This window comes from Macaca nemestrina, chromosome 4 (assembly GCF_043159975.1).
Source record: "Macaca nemestrina isolate mMacNem1 chromosome 4, mMacNem.hap1, whole genome shotgun sequence".
Taxonomy (NCBI): Eukaryota; Metazoa; Chordata; class Mammalia; order Primates; family Cercopithecidae; genus Macaca; species Macaca nemestrina.
In genome coordinates, this window is record NC_092128.1 from 22,168,110 (window position 1) to 22,185,696 (window position 17,587).

The following is a 17,587-nucleotide window of genomic DNA, read 5'->3' on the forward strand; positions in this document are numbered from 1 at the left end:
TTATAGCATCTTTACATCAGCAAAATAATGTCCCATGGACTGACCTTTTCTCAAATCACATTTTTTTTCATTTAATTACATCTTTCTTTCATTGGTATTTGACCTTTGAATTTTACATACAGTAGGATCAAAATTTTTTCATAAATTTGAATGTTTGGGCTGAATTTCAAAGTTCACTAACAAACATACCATTTACAAGAGTTTCTGGCTAAGAAACAACCAATATAGTTTTTATTTACAAATTGACCTATATAGAAACACAGCTTTTCTTTTTTCATGAGATTATAGAAGGATACGTGACGTATAATGAACTACATTGTACATAATCAAAGTATACAATTTATTTAATTTTGACATTTGTTTACACTTGTGACACCACCATCACAATCAAATAACGTTTTCATTACTCTCTAAAGTTTCCTTCCACCCTCCTTAATCTATCCCAATCTTTAACTCCATCCCTAGGCGATCATTGGTCTGCTTTCTGTCACTGAAAAATAGTTTCACTCTCTAGAATTTACAAAATGTGGAATTATGGACAAATAGTCTTGGTTTGACTTTTTTCTTTCACCATTTATTTAAGTCTCTTTTGAGTGTTTTAATCAATAATATTTAGCTTTCCATATACAGATCATACAGATTTTGTTGATTCATAACTGTTTCTTCTTTTTTACTATTAAAACAATTTTATTTCAATTTTAATTTCTAATAATAGTATGTGTAAAAATAACAGATTATCTTGCATACCGATCTTATATCCCATGGCCTTGAACTCATTAGTTCTAACAGTGTTTCAATGTAGAATATCAGAGATTTTCTACACAATCATTGATCTTCAAGTAAAAGTTTAGTTTTTCATTTTAAATATGCAAGTTTTTAATTTATTTTTCTGCTCTAATTGCATTGGCTAGAGTTTTTAGTATGATAGTGAGTAAAAGTGGTGAGAGTACATACGCATGCTTTGTTCTTGATTTTGGGGGAAATGCATTCAGTCTTTCACTGTTTATATAATTTTACTTGCTTTTGTTGTTGTTGTTGTTGTTGGCATATACATTTCACAAGTTGAGAAAGTTCTCTTCCAGCTTTGCTGACATTTTAACTTTGATGAATGTCGAAAGCTGTTAAATGTTTTCCTTCCATCTACTGAGATGATCAAACTTTTCTTTCTATTTATGTTGATTTGGTAAATTACATTGAATAATTTTCAAATGTTGAACCAATTTTAGATTCCCATAAACATACTATATGTTCTGTTTCTTGTTGCTTTATTTCTCTTTCTTCCTGATAGCATTTGGAGTAATTTTGTATCATAAGAGTTTATTTAATCTCCGTTTCTAGGTTATTATTCATGCCTCTTTAAAAATTTAATTTTTACCCTAAAGTTTACAATATGCATCTTTAATTAATTTTAATATTGATTTGAATATTATATGGTTTTGCATGTAGTATAAGATTGTTACAGATCATTTTGCAGCTTATACATGTGATGACTGAGTTTTTTAACTCATATGTGAGATGTGCCTTTCTTACATCTTATTATGACATTAGTACATTACCCATTTGATATGAGAAAATTTTTAAAAAGAGAAAAGAAAAAACCCAGAATTTTACAAATCATGGTAGAATTCTCTCTCCTATTTTTGTGCTATTTTTGTCATCTATGCTATTTTTACATACTTATAAACTTAAAATACATGTAAGTAACTTTTTTACATGTTAGGCAGTAAAATTTCTTTTATAGGCCAGGTGTGGGGGCTCACACCTGCAATGCCAGCACTTTTGGAGGCCAAGGCAGGAGGCTCATTTGAGCCCAGGAGTTCAAGACCAGACTGGGCAACAAAGCAAGATTCTGTCTCTACAAAAGAGAAAAAAATTAAAAACAAAATTAGTCAGGTATTCTGGTGCATTCCTGTAGACTCAGCTACTCGGGAGGCAGGAAGATTGCTTGAGACTGGGAGTTCAAAGCTGCAGTGAGCTGTGATCATGCCACTGCACTTCAGCCTGGGCACCAGAGTGAGACACTGTCTCTAAAAACAATTAAAATATATATTATATATAAAATAAACAATTAGATAAAATATATTTTACAGCAATTAATGCATTTTAGAACATCTTTTATATTTACATTTATAACTAATCATTTCCAGAAATTTTTATTTCTTTGTACAGATCTACATTTTTTTTATCATGCTGATTTTTTTTCTTTATTTCTTCTAAAAAAAAGAAAAGCAGGATACATGTACAGAACGTCCAGGTTTTTAAAATAGGTATACATGTGCCATGGTGGTTTGCTGCATCTATTGACCCCCCCTCTAAGTTCCCTCCCCTCACCCTGTCAACCCCTACCAGGACCTGGTGTGTGTTGTTCCCCTCTCTGTGTCCATGTGTTCTCATTGCTCAACTCCCACTTACGAATGAGAACATGTGGTGTTTGGTTTTCTGTTCCTCTGTTAGTTTGCGGACAGATCTAAATTTTTTCTGATATATTCTGGTCTTCCTGAGGCCATTTTTAAAAGTGTTTCTTGTAGTGCAGGTCTGCTGACGATGAATTATCAATTTTTGTTTGTCTAAAGTTATCCCAATTTCTTTTGCATTTATTAAAGGTATATTCACTGTGCATAAAATTTGGGGCTCGCAGTATTTTACTTTCAGTGCTTTAGTCATGGTGATCCTTTTACTTAGGACTTGTATAATTTTTGACAAGAAGTCTGCTGGAATTCTCCCTTTTCTTCCTGTGTACATCTTCTACCATTTTACCCTCTGAGTGCCTTCAACATATTCTCTTTATCTTTTGGTTTGGAGCTACTGGAATATGATATGTTTAAGTGTGTATGTGTGTTTTATTTCATTCATTATTTATCCTGCTTGAAGTTCCCAAAATCTCTTATATCTGTAGTTTGAGGTATTTTGTAATTTTTAAAATAATTGTCAACCACTATGTCTTCAGATATTGTTCTACATCACTCTTTTTTCATTTTATTTTTGGATGGATAACATGTATGTTAAAATTTTTGATATTGTCCAACAACACGGGATGCTCTGTTTTTGTTTTGTACTTTTTTTTCCCCTTGGCTTAAGTTTGAGTAATTTCTGTTAACGAATCTGCATATTCACAGATTCTTTCCTGAGTTACTTTGAGTTAGCTACCAAGTCTGTCAAAGTGAGTCTTCATCTCTGCTAGCATGTTTTTCATTTACAGCATTTTAAATTTTTTTATGGTTTCCATTTTGGTTGTAATTTCCCACATAATATTACATGTTGTCAGTTTCTTCTACTAGAGACTTGAACACATTACTCGTAGTTATTTTTAAATACCTCTCTGAAATTCCAACATCTCAATTATCTCTGAGTCTGGTTGTGCTGATTATTTTGCCCCTTGACTATGTATTGTTTTCTGTCTACATTTTTGGGTGTCTCATAACTTTTCATTGAATATTGAGCATACAGTAGAACTGAGAACTAAAATAATGAGTATTTATGCCTGAGATGTGCATGCTGCTTCTTCTGATAGACTTTCAGTGTGGAAAGTTAAGTTAATCTAGGCAAGTGTTGAGCTGTTTTCAGGTTTCATTGTCATTATGAATACTTTCAGTGCACCACTGCTTTCAATTTCTTTGGTGTTATTTTGTGCTTAATGTGAAGATTAGTGTGCTTGTGAACTTGTCTTACTGTTTTACTGGATAGAAGAAGCATTACTTTAGCTGCATCCAACATGTTGTTTGATGTTATGTTGTCATTTTTATTCCATTCAACATATTTTTAACTTTTGATATCTTCTTTTACCCATAAATTATATAAAACTATGTTGTTTAGTTTCTATATATCTGGGATAGTCTATATATCCTACTGCTATTGATTTATAATTTATTATTTTCCAGTCAGATAACACATTTCACATGATTTCAATCACCTCAAATATATTGAGACTTGTTTTATGGCCAACATCATGATCTATTTTAGTTAGTGTTCCAAAAAGAATATGAGTTTAATATTCTAAACTCTATTAAGTCAATTTTCTTAATATACTATTGTTCCCTATGTTTTTATTTTTACTAATTGTCTGTTTTTGTGATGTGTCAGTTAAAAGAGAGCTGTTGAAATCTCCAAATGTAGTTTGGCATGTCTATAGCTCCTTTTACATCTATTTTATTAATTTTAAAGGTTTATTGTTAGGTGCATAAACATTGAATTATTATTTCCTCCTGATGAATTAATGCCTTTATTATGAAATGACCTCCTTTGCCACTGGTAATATTCCTTGTTCTGAGTTATACGCTGATTTTAACAAAATTATACTGCCTTTTTTTAAATGTATATTAGCATAGAATTTATTTTATAATTTTACTTATAAAGTTTATGTTTATGTTTAAAGTGAGTTTATATATACACATAAATATTAACCAATTTATATTTGAGTTGAGCTTTATAAATAGATTGTGGTGAAGTCTAGATTATTTATCCAGCCTTTGGTGAGTTTAGACCATTTACATTAATACATTGTTACTGTAAGTGTTAGTTGTACCAACATAATCATTTTTTATTTTTTCTATCTATTCCTTGTTCCTGTTCTTTTGCTTTTATGCTTTGTCATTGGTTATCTTTTGTGACTTCATTTCATATTCTGTACTAACTTATTATATATATACCCCATTGTTTAATTTTCTTAATAGGTCCTTTAAGGTTTGCGGTGTACCTCACTAATGCATACCACCTCAGGTATAATACAGAGATCCTACAACAAAATATTTCTCTTGTTCTTCCAACATTGTATAATTGTCATATATTTTAAAAAATATTTTTACTTTAAGATGAATGTATATTTACATACATTTATAAGAAACATTACAGAGAGATTCTGTGTAACATAAACCCGGTTCCCCCCAGTTGCAATATATTGAAAACTGTACTGCAATATCACAACCAGGACAGTAAAGATACAGAGCAGTTCATCACTACTATTACCTCATTTTTCCCTATTTTCACTTCCCTCTCACACTTGACATTTTTTTCAAACCCTGGCAATCACTAATCCTATTCTCTATTTTTATAATTTTGACATTTCAATAATGTTGTACAAATGGAATTATACAATATAAATGGAATTATACAACACACATGTGACCATTTGGAATTGGACTTTTATCCCCTCTCTGTGATTTTCTGGAGAGTTATCCAGGTGGTTGTTTGAATAATTCACACCCTTTTATTGCTGAATAGTATTTCGTAATATGATGTACCGTGGTTTATTTAACCATTAACCTATTAAAGGACATAGGAGTTGTTTCCAGTTTTTGGTTATTACAAATAAAGCTGCTATATACATTTGTTTATAGGTTTATATGTAAAGATAACTATTTCGCTGGGATAAAATGCCCAGGATTGCAATTTCCAGGTCATATGGGAGCTGTATGTTTATTTTTTAAAGAAATTGCCAAAGTGTTTTTCAGGCAGTTTCCAAAAGACTATACCATTGTATATTTCCACCGACAATGTATTAATGATCTAATTTCTCTCCATCCTCATCAACATTTAAAAGTATGTTCTCACTTTTTAAAAAATTTTAGCCATTCTGATTGGTATGTAGCGATTTCTCATTGCATACTCCTCCTGTATAATGATGCCGAACATACGTTCATGAGTTTGTTTGCTATCTGTACAACCACATTGGTGAAATGTCTCTGTATGCACTTTGATAATTTTCTAACTGGACGGTATGTTTTTTATAAGAGTTGAGTTTTGAGAGTTTTGAGGGGACTTCAAACAGTTTTTGGAAACATGGAAATAAAAGATAAAATATAATAAAAAATATACACTTTATTTCTCAACATAAGCTCCATTAAATTCAAGACACTTTTGCAAGGGGTAATATCAGCAATTTAGTTCATTTCTAAAGCGCTGAGGATTCTGGGGCTCTAACCATGTCGAAGCAGACCTTTTTGACATTATTAGCTGAAGAAAAATGGATTTTCTTTAAAGATTAGGAAAGAAGAAGCAGTTATAAGGAGTCAAATCAGGACTGGAAGGTGATAGCTAATGATTTTTCCTCAAAACTCTCACAAAATTGCCTTATTTTATGAAAATAATGAGCAGGAACATTGTCATTGTAGAGAAAGACTCTGGTGAAGCGTTCCCAGGCATTTTTCAGCTAAAGCTTTGGCTAACTTTCTCAAAATACTCTTAGAATCAGCAGATGCTATTCTTCTTTGGCCTTTTGGAAAGTCAACAAGCAGAATGCCTTGGGCATCTCCCAAACTATTGCTGTGACTTTTGCTCTTGAACAGTCTGCTGTTGCTGTGATTGGACCACTTCTACCTCTTGGTTGCTATTACTTTGATTGTGCATTGTCTTTAGGATTGTATTGGTAAAGCCATGTTCTTGTTTTTGTTTTTGTTTTCTTCTGTTACAATTATTCGAATAAATGCTTTGGGATCTTCATCCCATTTGTTTAAAATTTTTATTAAAAGCACTGCCTTTGGCTGCAGCTTATTCAGACACAATGGTTTTGGCACTCATTGAATGGAAAGTTTGCTCAACTTTAACTTTTCAGTCAAATTAGTGTAAACTGAACCAGTTGAGATGTCAGTGGTGTTGGCTCTTGTTTGTACTGTTATTTGCCAGTCCTCTTCAATTAGGGTATGGCAAGATTAACAATTTTTTTTAACAATTTGTTTCTACTGGTGTCCCCTGCCTGTTTCAGGATCAGGACAACTGTTAAAATCTGAATAAACTCTCTACTTTATTTATTGATATTATGCAAATAGTAATTTCTTAGTTTTGGTAAAGCTACCATAGTGATATGATTTGTCAACGTTAGGGAAGCCCAAGTAAAGGGAATATGGGAACTCTTTGTAGTATCGTTAAAACTCTTCTATAAGCCTAAAATTATCTCTAAATAAAAATTACAAAAACAAAACCCTTTAACATTTGTCTACATGACAAAACTAACCTCCATCACTATCACTCTTTGTGCTCTGGCCAGCATTGTTGTCCTCTCATTTCCAGGACTTGGGATGCTCTCTCCTATGGAAGGGTTTTTGCACAAGGTACAGAGGTTTTTCTTCTGGCTTAAATCTTACTTCTCTATTTTAGAATAATAATCTCCTACTTACCCTTCAGATCTTGGATTAAGGATCTCTTTTTTGCTTTCACACCTCTTGATAGAACAAATCCTTCATTTACAGGCTCTTGTATCTCATAGACCACTCCTTCATAGCCCTAGTCACAGTTGCAGTTGTGTATTTCTTTGTATGGTTATTTGTTAATATCTGTCTCTTCTACCAAACAGTAAGATCTGTTGTTAGGCACTACACTTTAACTTAACCAGTGCCCAGCACAGGCTCTGATGCAGAGTAGGCACTCAATAAATAATTGTTCAAGAAACGATAAGTCTCGTACGTATCTGAAGCATCTGAATTGTCCTACCACTTGCTCACAGAAGGGGGAAGGAACACTTCCTTTTCCATCAAATGTGTTGGTGGGCAAAACATTATAATTATAAACACTTTATGGGAAAACGCTTTAAAGGAGGAACTCTGAGATCTCACAATAAGCAGCAGCAATGTGACTGTTCCCCTAGGTGCCCCCTCTGTGTAACCCCCACCACAGGAGCATTTCGAGCTACCATGCCATGCAGTGTGAAGTCTTGTGGCTCCCTCAACAGGTACTTTTACTCAGTGGATAAAGAAAGAGGGAATTCAGACATGCCTATTGTGCGAGCTAAGCAAGACTTTGTCTCTCTTTATTTATTTTTTATTTATTTATTTACTTACTTATTTTTGGTTGTTAATTTAAAGAAGGTAACACCCATTTTGTGATTTGCTGTTTATCAGGCAAATGATTCTTTAAGGCAATTGCCAGTGGGACTTGCTTTACATTTTGAGGACCTTCCAGTTCAGTGACGGCAGATGGAACTCATAGTTAAAATTTTTAAAAAGAGACAGTGAAATGGGTTCCAGGGAGATAACAAGGCTGCAGTTTCACAGGCAGAAAAAAAAAAACCCTAGAAAAATTGTTATTTGGAACTAAAACCTGTACCCAGGGAATCGAGAGAGGGGAGACTGCAAGAAGGATGTTAACTCTTTGTTAGTCTGGGTTATGAAGCATGACTTATGATGAACCTAACTCACTGAGAATGGGAATCCTCCATGTTGATTTAATTTCTTGCAGCATCCAATATTGTCTTTAGTGAGCTGGGGAAGAAAGAGAGAAAATCCAATTCCTTCTTGCACTCAGAACAGACCTTCAGTATGGATATGGTATTTATTATTTGCCTCTCTGTGGTACTGTGACTGGACATTAGTTGCCCTAAATACAGAAAACACTAACTAGTCCTTCATTAAAAGAATGTCAGATATGAATGAGTTTATAGGAAAAATTTTAGGCAACACGTGTTCCCCTAAGTTCATAAACAACACACCACGAATACATAAAGCTCAGCTCATTATGCATGAGTCAAGTTGACTAATTTATGTAAGGCATGATAGTTAAATGGATTATAAAGAGCCCATGATTGAGAATTTATCTTAAATAAACTTTTCTCTTAAAATAAAAATGATATTTGTGCACACATCCCATGTTCATGTTTAAAAAGACGGTAGAATAAACATTACTAACCTATAATCACACCATCAAGAGGTAATGCCTGCCCCTCCCTCTTTTAGTAGTTATGATCCACAATAACAATTATGAACACCGGTTCTTTTTATTTATTTATTATATTTAAAAAATCTCTTCATGTCATTAATGATTCTTCCTAAATAAAAATGGGATTGGGTGTACAATATACATCAACTGGGTGTTCTATATAAGAAATAAGATTTGAATATCTAAGAGATTTCTAGTTATAGTCCAATGTAAATGCTGGGTGGGAACCGGGTAAGGTGACCTAACAAGACCCTTCAGTTTCTCTATTCTATCATATGCCAGGTTCAAAAGCTGAATATATGAATATATGGTCACAGATGCAGTTTAAATAAAGCGGCAAATGTATTAACTGGTAAGAATTCATCTTACCAAAGACCCTATTCTCTATCTGAATGTTTACCAAGGATTTCCTTAAAGGGAACTTCCTCCACTTTGGATCTGATTTTAATGAGTGCTACCGAATGATCACTACCGCCTGATTGCTCCAACATTCTTCTGTATGATTTTATTTGAAATTCTCAGCCTTTACATAGGTGTATTGAATTCATCATTGCCTATTCCAGGAAGTCCTCTGTTACAAATGCAAGTATTAATACCACAGTATACAGATGAAACATTGGACTTCTTATGTTTTGGTTAATGACCATATTGTCACGTAAGTCTTTGAAGGAATGGGAATCACAGGAATGATAAATTTTAATTGAGTCCAGAGGGTAGGATAAAAGATATGGGGGCACTGATGGACATTTGGGTTGATTCCAAGACTTTGCTATTGTGAATAGTGCCGCAATAAACATACGTGTGCATGTGTCTTTATAGCAGCATGATTTATAATCCTTTGGGTATATACCCAGTAATGGGATGGCTGGGTCATATGGCACATCTAGTTCTAGATCCTTGAGGAATCCCCATACTGTTTTCCATAATGGTTGAACTAGTTTATAATCCCACCAACAGTGTAAAAGTGTTCCTATTTCTCCACATCCTCTCCAGCACCTGTTGTTCAGCCATAAAAAAGGATGAGTTTGTGTCCTTTGTAGGGACATGGATGCAGCTGGAAACCATCATTCTTAGCAAACTATCACAAGAACAGAAAACCAAACACCGCATGTTCTCACTCATAGTTGGGAACTGAACAATGAGATCACTTGGACTCAGGAAGGGGAACATCACACACTGGGGCCTATCACGGGGAGGGGGGAGGGGGGAGGGATTGCATTGGGAGTTATACCTGATGTAAATGACGAGTTGATGGGTGCTGATGAGTTGATGGGTGCAGCACACCAACATGGCACAAGTATACATATGTAACAAACCTGCACGTTATGCACATGTACCCTACAACTTAAAGTATAATAATAATAATTTAAAAAAAAAAGATATGGAGGCACAATTCGTAACCAAAAGTATTAGGCTGTTCTTGCATTGCTATTTTAAGAGTTCTAAAATACTTGGGGCCAGGTAATTTATAAGAAAAAAGGTTTAATTGGATCACGATTCTGCAGGCTGTACAGGAAGCATGGCATCAGCATCTGCTCAGTTTTGAGTAAGGACTTCAGGAAGTTTACAATCATGGTGAAAGGTTGGGGAGGAGCAAGCATCTCACATGGCGGGAGTGGGAACTAGAGAGAAAGCGAGTAGGGGACGGGGATGCCACACACTTTTAAGCAAGTAAATCTTTTGAGTACTCACCCACTATCATAAAGACAGCACCAAGCCATGAGAGATCCACCCCCATGATCCAAACACCTCCCACCAGGCCTTACCTCCGGCACTGAGGATTACAATCAAACATAAGATTTGGGTGAGGACAAATATCCAAACTAAACCACCAAGTTATGAATCATGGAACACTCACAGAAAAGACTGGGCCAGTGAAGTGGGGATCATTTGGTTGTCCTTTAAGGAGTGACATGTGGGATTTGTAGAGCCAGAGGAGCAGGTACAGTGTGAAGAGAAGGCATAGGCACATAGGCAGGAGGATATGGGCATAGCAGCTGTGATGTTTGCTGAAAGTGGAGAACTGTAGGAATTATAAAGTATTCAAGTTTAGTAAACTCAAGGCCAATATATTTTTAATTTTTACTTATTTATTTATTTTTAATCTGCTAGCAGGATGGATAACAGTTATGATTACTGGCATGTTAAACAGCTGACACTACCTGGCTCTTTGGTCTTGTTGAGTATTTGTATTATCTATTGTAGCTTCATGTTGTTAGTTTATTCAACGGAAGAGAAAATGCTGAAGGAAATGATAGATAAACAATCAACTACCTCAGGATGCTTCCGCCCAGCCCCCATTAAGTGTCATCTTGTTTGTGAGAGTAGACAGATTCTTACAAAGTATTACAATTCTGCATAATATATTCTCTTAACATAAATCTTTACAGAGAAGGATAAATGCTGTTTAACCATCATTTACTAAAACAATTTTAAAAATTAGCTAAGCATATTCCCACACCAGCAATTTAAGGAGTAAACATGGCATTTACAAAACCAAACCAAACCACACCAAACCAAACAAACAAAAACACAGCTTTCTCATGCACAGATTGGGAAAATGTAGAAGATGGATACTAATTAGTGAAGCAAAACTGTTGCAAGGGCACTGATTAATGTTAATAAGTTGAGAAACACCTATAATACTTTTCTATATTATGATAAATACACGTTAGCAAATATACATGCGCGAGCACATAGTTTATTAGAATAGACATTGGTTTATGTTTCCCTCTTTTCCAGTCCTATAAAAATCTTATCCAGGAGGTAACTTCTATCAGATTTGTTAAGGAAAGGGAACTAGCCAGCTGCAAAGCTTCCTATAGCTTGCCTGAAGCTTTAAAACTAAGGACAGTCTGATAATTATCTTTCAATACTTACATCCAATACTTTGCTGGTAAATGCTTCACAGTTAGTTCTCTTGGGAGAGAGAAGGGAGCCCTGATTTGTAGCATTTACTAATTTCTATGGTGTAAATACTCCCAATGTGGTCAATTTCAAGCTACCGATACAATAACAATTGACTTTCAAAATTCCTGAAAGTTTAACAGTTGTCCCTCCTGAGCTATTATGACCTCTCTCCAGCATACACCTGCTTTTTTACAGCTCATATATGAGAGGTATTTATAAACTATTAGCAAATATTCAGAAGTATAAATCTATTTTTCCATCTCCCTTCTGCCATCGCATGAGTCAAAAGCCAACCTCCAAGTGCAGTGGCAGAACAAGCACCAGGGGCCAGGTAGCTGGTCACCTTCCTTCTTTATCCCTGTATGCTTCAAATTTTTCTGAATCATGATTCCACCCGGGTTGAGGAGGTCAAGAACCAGAATCACTTAAGAAAAATGTAGCTTATGCTTTCTAACATGTACATACGAAAAGATTGAATGTAGATAAGCTTTAAGTTGCATCCCAGCATTGAGTTCTTATAACAGCAACTCTCAACTTTAGATGTATATTGAAATCAGGTGGGAAACCTTTAAAAAATATCCAAGACCGTTTTCAATCTCCAGAGATACTGATTTCACTGAGCTGGGGTGGGGCCTGGGCATCAGTATACTTTAACAGCTCCCTAGGTAATGCATCCAGTTTGTAAGTAATGATAGTTATGTTTCTAGACAGATGTCAATGAGCAGAAGCAAATGTGTGGAGAGGCATTTGAGAGTAAAGGGTTAAAGGTGTATATGTATGTTTTCAAAATATATTTATGTTATTATATGGAAACACCTAATAATATTAAATGATGATATTTTGACAAATTGATATAAAAGAAACCAGGTTAAAATAAGTCATTTTTTGTTTCTAAAATATGTATTCATTTGGGAATGGGAAAGGGGGATTGTAATTCAGTATGCACAGAGCGGCACACCACAAGTGCACCTAGAGAGGACAAAGTAAAGGAAAGCTTTTATTAGCAAAAACAAGAAGTTCACATAAGCTCCTCAGAAACAGAGTTTATTGATTCTAGAGGCTCAAAGCCAGAATTATCATCAGTTCATTGGTAGAGATGCTGTTACTGGGCAAGTGTTTCTTTGAGAGCATCTTATCTGAATTATTGCAATTCTAAAGAATGTCTGGTGATAAGCCTTCTCACTTGTGCAGTGTGCCAGCCATGCAAAGCAGGTGATGTGTGAAGGACGTGAAGAGTCTTGTGGGGTTTTTAGAAAGTCCTTGGAAATAGTTCTTATCTCAGACATACAAGCATGAGTACCCTTTCTTCTTCATTCCTTTCTGGCCCTTTTTTGTCTGGGTCTGACAAAAGTGATTTCATGCTGGCATCTACAACATTCATACCTCTCTAGTGCTGTCTTTCTTGAACGACAGTGACCCTCTTTCATCATAACATAGATTAATCATATTTCGTTTTTGTCTAGAGCTGTATTTGTATTCACTGCTTTTCCTGGGACAGTTTCTAAAAACTCTGATTTCTAACCCACAGATTTCATACCTTCAAGTTTTCATGTGGATTCCTAAATATAAGAAGAAAAACAAAACAGGGCTTTTTTGGGAGGGACTAAGTTTTATAACGACCCAAAAGTCAAAAAGAAAACAATGAAGGTCAACTAATTACACCATTCCAAAGAAACGTTAGACCACCCATGCAAAATTCGAAAGGGTGATCTACAAAAAACGGTTTAGTGACACCTATTGCCTTCCTCCAGGCTGTAGAAAAGAAGTTATGATTCTTCTCAGAAAGGGTTTTTCAGGGGTCAAAGTTTACAATGGTTGTGATATTTTCCCTCATCCCCACCCCCCTCCATGAAGAAAGGAAAAAGAGTATTTTATTCTCACTTCCAAACAAGGGACAGAGGTTTGAGGTTCAGTCAAAGAGCTTGAGATATGTCCCTTGCAAATTTGGGGGGCACAAGAAATAAATTTTCATCCTAGGTCCCAGTAGTTTATATGCAAAAATTGAGGCTGGAGGAGATTGCTTGATGGGAGGGGAAAAGAGAAGTCTGCATGGAAAGTCAGCTAAGCTGCCACCAGCAGCAAGATGATGGGGTGTCTCTGCTTTAGATAGGGTGAGTGCTACGCAGGAAGGAGTTGGTCTGCCCATCATTTTAGAATACACTTCCTCCAAGAGAGCTTCTTTTCAGAGATAAGCTATCTCAGCAGAGGGAAGCTGAAGGTGGTACCATCAGATACAGAGAAGAGGGGATTGTCCTCAGTGGCTGGCTGGAGGAGGGGCTGTTGCTCACATTGAGGTTGAACCTGATATTTCCAGTGAGGAATCTCAGGGGTAACAATAAAGCACCAAGCAGGGAAGTCAACCTTGAACACTTTCTCAACCCAGAGAGATGTTTAATAAACTCCTTTCTCCCCCCAATTTTACTCTGTACTTCCCCACTTATACTTCCAGACAGGAGCCATCAAGAGTCCCCTATGTGGGGACAGAGGGTCGGTAAGAAGCAAAAGGCAATCAGATTTTGCGGTACGCATCTTCTGTCTTCATTGAAGGTTGCCTAGCTTGAAGCATTATAAAGCTCAGGAGGGACAAATATTTAACCTAAATCAAGTTTAGAGTTAACATTTAAACTGGACTGGGCATTTTAATTACAAAAATGAAAACTTTGCATGTGATTAATGGGACCTGAGGATTTTTTTTTTTTAATATCCAGGGGAAAGTAAAAAAGTTATTAGATCCACTCAAGAGCAGTGACATTTGAAAAAATAATAGTGGATTTAGAGGAACAATGACAGAAAAGAATAAAGTTATATTAATTTTTTGCTGCACCCTACCCAAACCTTCCCCTTTCAATGTACTGAGTGTTTTACTCTACCAAAGCTCAGTGATTCTGAGAGCCTTTCTGAGGTCTGAAAACTCACTGGAAAATAATTCTTAGCACTGTAACTATACGTTTCCCTGCAATTTGTGTTGCAAAGTTGCATAATGAAGATGAATGATAACAAAGGCCGGTCACACTACAAGGTGCACGTGGTGTGGTAGAAAGAGAATTATGGGAAGTCAGGAAATGGAGACTAGTCTGGGTAGTGCCATTTTTTAAGTGCACAACTGGAAGAAGGCAACTTAACCTCTCTTGACCTATGATGGCTATGCAAACTAGAAATAATGATTTTTGCCCTTCCTGCTTCCAAGAGTTGTGGGGAAGATGATAGAAGAAAATGCCTTGAAAAACAGCAGTTTTCTACAAATGCATGGTGTTATTGTTGACCATATTAGGGCCCAGCATATAGTGTACAGGTGAGACACCCATGCCTTTGCTGCTATTCTTTTTTTTTTTTTTTTTTTTTTTTGAGACGGAGTCTCGCTCTGTTGCCCAGGCTGGAGTGCGGTGGCCGTTGCTGCTATTCTTAAACTATGTCCATTGCCATTTTGCATCCAAGGAATAAAACCTTTTTATTCACAGGATGCTACTCTGTTGATTCCAGCCAAGAAAAAGCAAAACATTAGTTCTCTGGCTTTTGTTTCCTCTAGTGTATTTCCCTTGAGAGGTAGAAATCAGAAACAAATTTTAGGCAAGACATATTTCTTATGTTTTAAACTAACATTGATTTATGTTAAACATACATATGTATTATAGAAAACTTGGAATTTTATGAAACCATAAAAATCTTCCATCACCCCAACATTCCAAGAAAAATTACTGTTTGAATCCCACCTTAATTCATGCTTGAGAAAAGCAGCTGTTTTTCCGGTTCACACTCCTATATTCCTGTGCTTGGAACTGTGTGAAATATACATTAATAATAAGCGCTCAATACGTATTTGAATACTGTGTGTTAAGATTTGTAATAGTCATTTTAGTTCATCTGTGGGATCAGTCAATATTAGACAGATCAATAAGACAGAAAATTAACAAGGATATTCATAATTTGAACTCAGCTCTGGACTAAGTGGACCTAATAGACATCTGCAGAACTCTCCACTCCAAATCAACAGAATATACATTCTTCTCAGCACCACATCACACTTATTCTAAAATTGAACACATAATTGGAAGCAAAACACTCCTCAGCAAATGCAAAGGAACAGAAATAACAGCAGTCTTTCAGACCACAGTGCAATCAAATTAGAACTCTGGATTAAGAAACTCATTCAAAACTGCACAACTACATGGAAACTGAACAACCTGCTCCCGAATGACTACTGGGTAAACAACGAAATTAAGGCAGAAATAAATAAGTTATTTGAAACCAATGAGAACAAAGACACAACATACCAGAATTTCTGGAACACGGGAAAAGCAGTATTTAGGGAGAAACTTATAGCACTAAATGCCCACAGGAGAAAGTGGGAAAGATCTAAAGTCAACAGCCTAAAACATCAAAATTGAAGGAACTAGAGAAGCAAGAGGAAACAAACTCAAAAGTCAGCAGAAGAAAAGAAATAACTAACATAGGAGCAGAACTGAAGGAGATAGAGACATGAAAAACCTTTCAAAAAAATCAATGAATCCGGGAGTTGGATTTTTAAAAAGATTAACAAAATAGATAGATTGGTAGCCAGACTAATAAAGACGAAATGAGAAGAATCAGATAGACACAATAAAAAATGATAAAGGGGATATCACCACTTTTCCCATAGAATTTTAAAGATAATTTTCTTATTGTTAAATATTTAGATTGATTCATATTCTCACTATTATGAATAGTATTAAAAGAATTGTGTTTGACTTTTTTTTAAAAAAAATTATTGCTTGGGATTAAGTTTCCTCTTGGCTGTAATAATTTTTCAGATTTTCCTGGTTTTGATGACCTTAACAGTTTTGAGGAGTATTTTTCAGGTTGCAATCTTATTTTTAAGAGCTAAATAATAATCGTGTTTTGAATTTAATAGAATATCAAATTTACCAATTCTCTTATTATGGCCATTCGGATCGTTTCTACTTTTTATCTACTAAAAATAAATTCAATTTTTTAAAAAGTTGTTTCATTGTCTTCCTAGGTGTATTACTGCAGAGGATGAATCTGAAATCAGATTGCTCTTTCTTTACTTCTAATTAAGCTGTTGGACTCCTCACTTGTTCATCATTCTGCCTTGGGGTGTGAGGCTAGACATATTTACTCCCTCTCCTTCACTGTACATGAATACAGCAATAAGTAAAAATCAGGTTCTTTCCAGAATCTAGTTCTTCTTGCTTTGTAAATAGCTAGCTATTTACATTTTTTGTCATGTTATTTCTGTAATTGTTTACTGTGATTTTTACTTAGATTTTAAGAAAAAATACTATATTTTCAATAATTCAACTTACTTGCATTTTCTTCATCTTTAGGATTTTTCTCCTCTTCACCATGTGGTTCCTGCTTCACTTTCATTTGTTATTTTCTCTAACTATTTTTTCAGGGAGTCAAACTATCAATAATTTATATCCAATATGAAACGAATTTGTCAATTGTTCTTTTTATATTTGATCTTTTCACCATGTTTTGAAACTTGTGATTTTTTTCTGGTAGTATGCTTTACTTCCTTGCCTTTTCTTTTTTGTATACCTGTGGCATGTTTTATTTTGTTTTTTAATTTGAGGTTCCCATGAGTCTTGCAAAAACTTTAAATTTTTATGCTTACTCCTGAAATTATTGTTTTTTAATTTTTTAATTTTTAATTTTTAAGATTTGTGGCCACGTAGTAGGTGTTCCTGTGTTCCTATCTATGGGGTATATGAGATCTTTTGACACAGACATACACTGCATAATAATCACATCAGTGTAAATGGGGTATTCATCACCTGAAACACTTATGATTTCTTTGTGTTACAAAATATCCAATTATATTCTTCTAGTGATTTTGAAATGTAAAACAAATTATTGTTGACTTTAGTCACCCTGTTGTGCTATCAAATGCAAGATCTTTTTCATTCTAATTATATTCTTGTACCCATTAACCATTTTCCTTTTCCCCTGACCCCATGATCTTTCCCAGTCTCTGGTGATAATCATTCCACTCTGTCTCCATGAGTTCAATTGTTTTAAAGTTTTTAGTTAC

The 17,587-nt window shown here is 34.9% G+C and overlaps 1 long non-coding RNA gene and 1 other non-coding gene across 2 annotated transcripts in view; both read left to right on the forward strand.

Moving 5' to 3' along the window:
• Positions 1-17,587, forward strand: part of LOC139362723 (uncharacterized) — a 131,788-nt gene that overhangs the window by 65,582 nt on the left and 48,619 nt on the right. The window lies entirely within an intron of this gene.
• Positions 1,463-1,566, forward strand: LOC112424883 (small nucleolar RNA U13). Its single transcript, XR_003015821.2, has one exon. It is a non-coding gene; the product is annotated as a small nucleolar RNA U13 (small nucleolar RNA).